At 40.5% G+C, this 6,376-nt stretch overlaps 1 non-coding gene across 1 annotated transcript; it reads right to left on the minus strand.

Annotated features, from left to right (window-relative positions):
* Nucleotides 1–895: 895 nt before the first annotated feature.
* On the minus strand, nucleotides 896–1,002 carry LOC131241676 (small nucleolar RNA R71). Its single transcript, XR_009169233.1, has one exon. It is a non-coding gene; the product is annotated as a small nucleolar RNA R71 (small nucleolar RNA).
* Nucleotides 1,003–6,376: the final 5,374 nt, after the last annotated feature.

Raw genomic sequence — 6,376 nt, forward strand, 5'->3', positions numbered from 1 at the left:
ATTTCTAATTTGGTAAGCTCCTTTTCTACTTTCTATTTTTCAGATCTCTTTTAGTAACGTACTTTCTAGTTTAGGACTTTCCTAATTTATTTTAGAAATTTCCACTTTCCTTTAGGAATTTCTTCTTTTAGAAACTAGTTTACTTCTATCTTTCTTTTTAAGGATTTTCTAATTTTAGATATTCTCTTTAGAAACTGACTTGTTTTGTTTTCTTTTGCAGGTTTTTAACTTAGGGACTCCAATTTGGTAACTTTTTTCCAATCCTCTCTTTTTTTTCTAGATTTTTATTTCCTTTCTTAGGATTAGGTTTCGAATTTGATTGAGGGCTGCAAGTGTTTCATGCCCAAGTGGCCCGTGACAACACTCGACGTCTCTTGACTGAAGGAGGATTGGTTGAGGGGTTAACTATCCATCGCAGGACTAGACACCACTCGAAATCCCTTGAGTTAATTGAAGTGATGGCTGAAAACCAACCTCTTCTACCTCAACCTAGTGTGGAGGACATTCAGGATGAGAATGAGGTGCATCAAGCACCCCCGCCTCGTACTTTACGAGATTATTTACAACCAGCGGGGGTGAGTATGCCCTCATGCATGATTTTTCCTGAAAATACAGGATATATGGACATCAAGCCAAGGGTTATCCAACTCCTTCCTAAGTTCCATGAGCTTAAATCTGAAGAACCATACTACATTTGAAAGAGTTTGATGAGATCATAGCCACTTTATATTTTCAAAGTGTGTCTGAGGACACAGTCAGGCTGAAACTCTTTCCTTTTTCCTTGAAGGAGAAGGCTAAGACGTGGTTACATTCACTGCGTCCTAGATCCATTGGCACATGGAATGATATGCAGAGGGAATTTATAAACAAATTTTTTCCACATCATAAAACGATTACCCTTAGAAAAGCAATCATGAACTTCACCCAAAAGGAGGATGAAACATTTTACCAATGTTGGGAAAGGTTCAAGGATTTGGTCAGTTCATGCCCACAACACGGCTTTGAAACGTGGCGCATTATAAATTTTTTCTATGATGGACAGACATCTTCCATGTGCCAAATGGTCGAGATAATGTGTAATGGAGAATTCATTAATAAAAATGTCGACGAGGTATGGGTTTACCTCGATAGTCTTACTGAAAAAACACAATCATGGGACTTTTACCCAAAATCGAACACCTCGTCTAGGCCGACTCAATCTAAGGAGAAAGGTGGATTGTATCTCTTGAAAGAAGAGGATGATCTCAAGTATAAAGTGACTATGCTCATAAGAAAATTTGAGGCCATGGAAGGAAAGAAGGATAAGGTTAATGAAAGTGTTTATGGCATCTGTGATTGCAACATTCATACAATAAAAAATTATCCTACGATACCCGCCTTTCGAGAAGTGTTGAATGAACAATCCAATGCCGTAAATACTTATCAAAGACCTTTCAATGGACCGACCTCTAATACGTACAATCCTGGTTGGAAAAATCATCTAAACTTTAGTTGGAGAAATGGACAAACTGCTACCCCTTAAAGTTTCTTCAATCAAAATCCAAATCAGGGGAAACCTCAAGAAGAACCGGTTCAAAATTCCATGCAAGAGCTGACCCAGGCAATGCGAGATTTTATGCAAAAGATAGATTCATGTATGACGGTTATAGAAAAGGGGATGCTTCCTGCACAACCGCTCCCTAATCCTAAACCGCAATACGAGATAAGTAATCCTAACTCTTCAAATCAAATGGAGCATGCTAAATCCATCACCACTCTTAGGAGTGGGAAGATCATTGATAAAACCCTTCCGGTTAGGCCCAAAAAGCCTCAAGAACTAGAAGAGGACAACAATGATGGATCTAGTGAGGCCCCACAAAAATTAGAACCGAAACTTATAGAAAAGCCAGTTGCTCCATTTCCCCAACGGTTGGTCGCACCAAAACCTCTCTCTAACTCTCAGGATATCCTAGAGGTGTTGAAACAAGTGAAAGTCAACATTCCTTTACTTGATGTCGTAAAACAGATACCTTCATATGCTAAATTTCTGAAAGACTTATGCACGACCAAACGACGGCAGAGTATTCAAAAGAAGATCATCTTGATTGAGAAAGTGAGTGCCATCCTAAAGCAAGACATGCCACAGAAATTCAAAGATCCCGGTAGCTCAACCATATCATGTGTAATCAGGGACCATCGAATTGATCATGCACTTCTTAACTTAGGAGCGAGTGTCAATCTGATTCCCTACTCGGTATACAGACAGTTAGGTTTAGGGGAATTAAAACCCACTCTAACCACACTACAACTAGTTGATCGCTCTGTTTGTGTACCAAGAGGGATAATTGAGGATATATTAGTCCAAGTTGATAGATTTTACTACCCTGTAGATTTTATCATCCTGGACACCGAACCCATCAATAATATGAGCACACAGATTCCCGTCATTCTTAGTCGCCCATTCCTTGCTACTTCAAATGAAATTATCAATTGCAGGAAGGTGTCATGACTATGTCTCTTGGGAATATGACATTGGAGTCAAAAATCTTTTTTAATAACGGCAGAAACTCAGAGGATGATGACGATTTTCATGACATTAACATGATTGACTCTTTAGTGGAAGATACGACACCTTTGACCTTATCCTCTGACCCTCTAGAGACGTGCCTGGCCCACTTCCATGATTTTGATGATGACATGATTAGGGAGACATGTGCCTTGCTTGATACTGCACCGGTACTTGAAGTTAACCGGTGGAGGCCACAATTTGAAGGGTTGCCTTAAACTGATGTAGTGCCTCTACCGTCTAACCTCAAGCCGCCGAAGCTTGACCTAAAACCTTTACTCTCTGATTTGAAATATGTCTATTTAGGTCAAGATAAGACATACCCGGTGGTGATCTCTGCCCACCTGGAGAAAGAACAGGAGAGTATGCTTATATCTACTCTCTTTGAGCATAAGGGAGCCCTTGGATGGATGATAGCGGACCTCAAGGGAATCGACCCCTTGATTTGTACTCACCGCATATATCTTGAGGGTAATGCGAAGACCGCTCAGCAATCACAACGTAGACTAAATCCAAACATGAGGGAAGTGGTTAAGGCCGAGGTTCTTAAACTATTGGATGTGGGTATCATATACCCCATATCCGATAGTCAATGGGTGAGTCCAACCTAGGTGGTTCCTAAGAAGTCCGGGATCACCATCATAGCCAATGCCAATAATGAACTCGTGCCAACTAGAGTTACTACTGGTTGGAGAATATGCATTAACTATAGGAAGCTAAATACCGTCACGAGGAAGGATCACTTTCCTTTGCCCTTCATTGATCAAATCTTGAAAAGGCTAGCTGGTCATTCTTATTACTGTTTCCTTGACGGGTATTCGGGCTACAATCAGATTGAAATCGCCCCTGAGGACCAGGAAAAGACCACATTTACATGTCCCTACGACACCTTTGCCTGCAGAAGGATGCCATTCGGATTATGTAATGCCCCTGCCACCTTTCAGCGATGTATGATGAGTATCTTTTCTGACATGGTGGGGAATATCTAGAGTTCTTCATGGACGATTTCTCTGTTTTCAGTTCATCTTTCAGCGAGTGTTTAGAGAGTCTTAAATGTGTGCTGAAAAGATGTGAAGAAAAGAACTTGGTACTTAATTGGGAGAAGTGCCATTTCATGGTTCATAAGGGAATTGTCCTTGGACATATTATCTCGTCCAAAGGAATCGAGGTGGATAAGGCAAAAATCGATCTTATCTCTAACCTACCTCCACCCAAGAACATTAGAGACGTGCGATCCTTCTTAGGACACGCAGGATTTTACAGGCGATTCATAAAGGACTTTAGTCTCATCTCTCGTCCTTTATGTAATCTACTTCAAAAGGATGCACCATACGAGTGGACTGAGCCATGTCAGGAAGCTTTCACTAAGCTTAAGGGCATGTTGACTAGTGCACCCATCATACAACCACCCGACTGGGGCATTCCTTTTGAACTTATGTGCGACGTGTCTGATTATGCTCTTGGGGCGGTTCTAGGCCAGCGAAAAGATAAGAAACCCTACGTTATTCATTATGCGAGTAAGACTCTAAATCCTGCCCAAGTGAACTACTCGACTATGGAAAAGGAACTCTTGGCCGTAGTGTTCGCTTTGGACAAATTTCGGTCCTACTTGATTGGATCCAAGATCATTATTTACACTGATCACGTGGTGCTCAAGTATCTTCTGTCTAAGAATGATGCTAAGCCTCGCCTGATACGATGGATCCTCTTACTCCAGGAATTTGACCTAGAAATAAAAGATAAAAAGGGAGTAGAGAACGTAGTGGCTGACCATCTTTCTCGCCTTAATCCCTCTGATTCCCTTGAAACGACACATATCAATGACATGTTCCCTGATGAACAATTGTTCAGAGTCTTCCATTCACCTTGGTTCGCTTATATTGCTAATTATCTTGCCACAGGTTCCATATCGACACATTGGACTGCGCAAGATAATAAGAAATTTTTCACCGAGGTGCTCAACTTTTTCTAGGATGATCCATATTTATTTAAATATTGCCCAGACCAAATCTTAAGGAGATGTGTGCCAGACATTGAGCATCAGAGTGTCATCTCTTTCTGTCATTCACAGGCCTGTGGTGGTCACTTTTTTGTCAAAAAGGCCATAGCTAAGATTTTGCAGTGTGGCTTTTACTAGCCCACTATGTTCAGGGACACTCATGAATTTTGCAAAGCTTGTGAGCGTTGTCAGAAATTGGGAGCATTATCCCGTCGAAATATGATGCCCTTGAATCCCATTCTTATCATCAAGGCATTTGATTGCTGGGGCATTGATTTCATGGGACCATTCCCCCAATCTTTTGGAAATCTATATATTTTGCTTGCTGTAGACTATGTCACTAAATGGGTTGAAGTGATTCCGTGTTGGAATAATGACCATCGCACGGTCATTAAATTCCTAAAAGAGAACATCCTTTCCCAATTCGGAACGCCTGGAGCTATCATTAGTGATGGGGGCTCACACTTTTGTAATAGAGTATTCGAAAGCTTAATGAAGAAATACGGTATCTCTCACAAGGTGAGCACCCCATACCATTCACAGACAAGTGGACAAGCTGAGATTTCCAATAGGGAGATCAAACATATCCTACAAAAAATGGTTAACCCTGATCGTAAGGATTGGTCAACCCGATTGACCGATGCCTTATGGGCATACCGTACTGCGTTTAAAACCCCTATTGGAATGTCTCCCTTTAGACTTGTCTATGGGAAGGCTTGTCACTTGCCTGTGGAGTTGGAACATAAAGCGTACTGGGTGATCAAAAATCTAAATTTCAATCTGAACAATGCTGGCTCGCTACGCAAACTTCAGTTGAATGAACTTGAAGAAATTCGGAACGATGCATATAAGAACTCGAGAATTTACAAGGACAAAATGAAGGCGTTTCATGACCAACATATTCTACGAAAATCATTCACACCTGGTCAGAAAGTCCTTTTGTATAATTCTCGATTACATCTCTTTCCAGGTAAGCTTCGATCTCGTTGGACTGACCCTTACATTGTGGTCACTGCGTATCCTCATGGGGCCGTTGAGATAAGTGATCCTGACAATGGCAAGGAGTTTAAAGTAAATGGACATCGCTTAAAGCCATTTGTCAAGAAATTTGATTCAGAGGACATGTCCATACCTCTGACTGATCCTGTTTACCAGGATTGATCTCCTAGTCTGATGAAGGTATAGGTAGGTTTCCTGTTTTCATAGGACTAGGGTAGTTTACTTTATGCTATTCTAGGTTAATTTGTTTTCTACATTGTTTTAGGATAGTTTTCTTTTATTGGTTTCTCTCTTGTGCTGACTTGCTTTCATGCGGAGATCTTTGTGTAAAAACTTCTTGAATCCCTCGTCCAGGTACAATCTTTCCATCACTTCTCATTTACTTTCATTGTCTCATGTACATTGCGAGCATATCTTTTACATTGAGGACAATGTAGACTTTAGGTTGGGGGTGGGAGATTGGGTCTCCTAATCGGTGTTTTCTTGGTCTTAAGCGTGAAAATTGTGAAATTTTTTAAATTTTTCTAGAATTTCGTATGAATTCGAAGTGATTTGATGGCCATCTTGGATTTAGAATTACAAGATAAGTGATGTTGGAAATTTATGACTCTTGGATTCAGCTATTTGTTAGATTTCACAGTTAAGTTCGAACTATTAATCCATGGTTAGAGGTTTTAAATATTGATTGAGTCATGATTTCACAAAACACATCTCGCTTGCACATCAAGGGTTCAGTTTGATATTAAAGGATTAACTTGGTGATCACTAAGCTTGAAAGGAACCAACCTGAGAAATTGAAAGGATTGGGCGAATGGTCTACACTATAGGTTTGC

The sequence above is a fragment of the Magnolia sinica genome, chromosome 3 (assembly GCF_029962835.1).
Source record: "Magnolia sinica isolate HGM2019 chromosome 3, MsV1, whole genome shotgun sequence".
Classification (NCBI taxonomy): domain Eukaryota; kingdom Viridiplantae; phylum Streptophyta; class Magnoliopsida; order Magnoliales; family Magnoliaceae; genus Magnolia; species Magnolia sinica.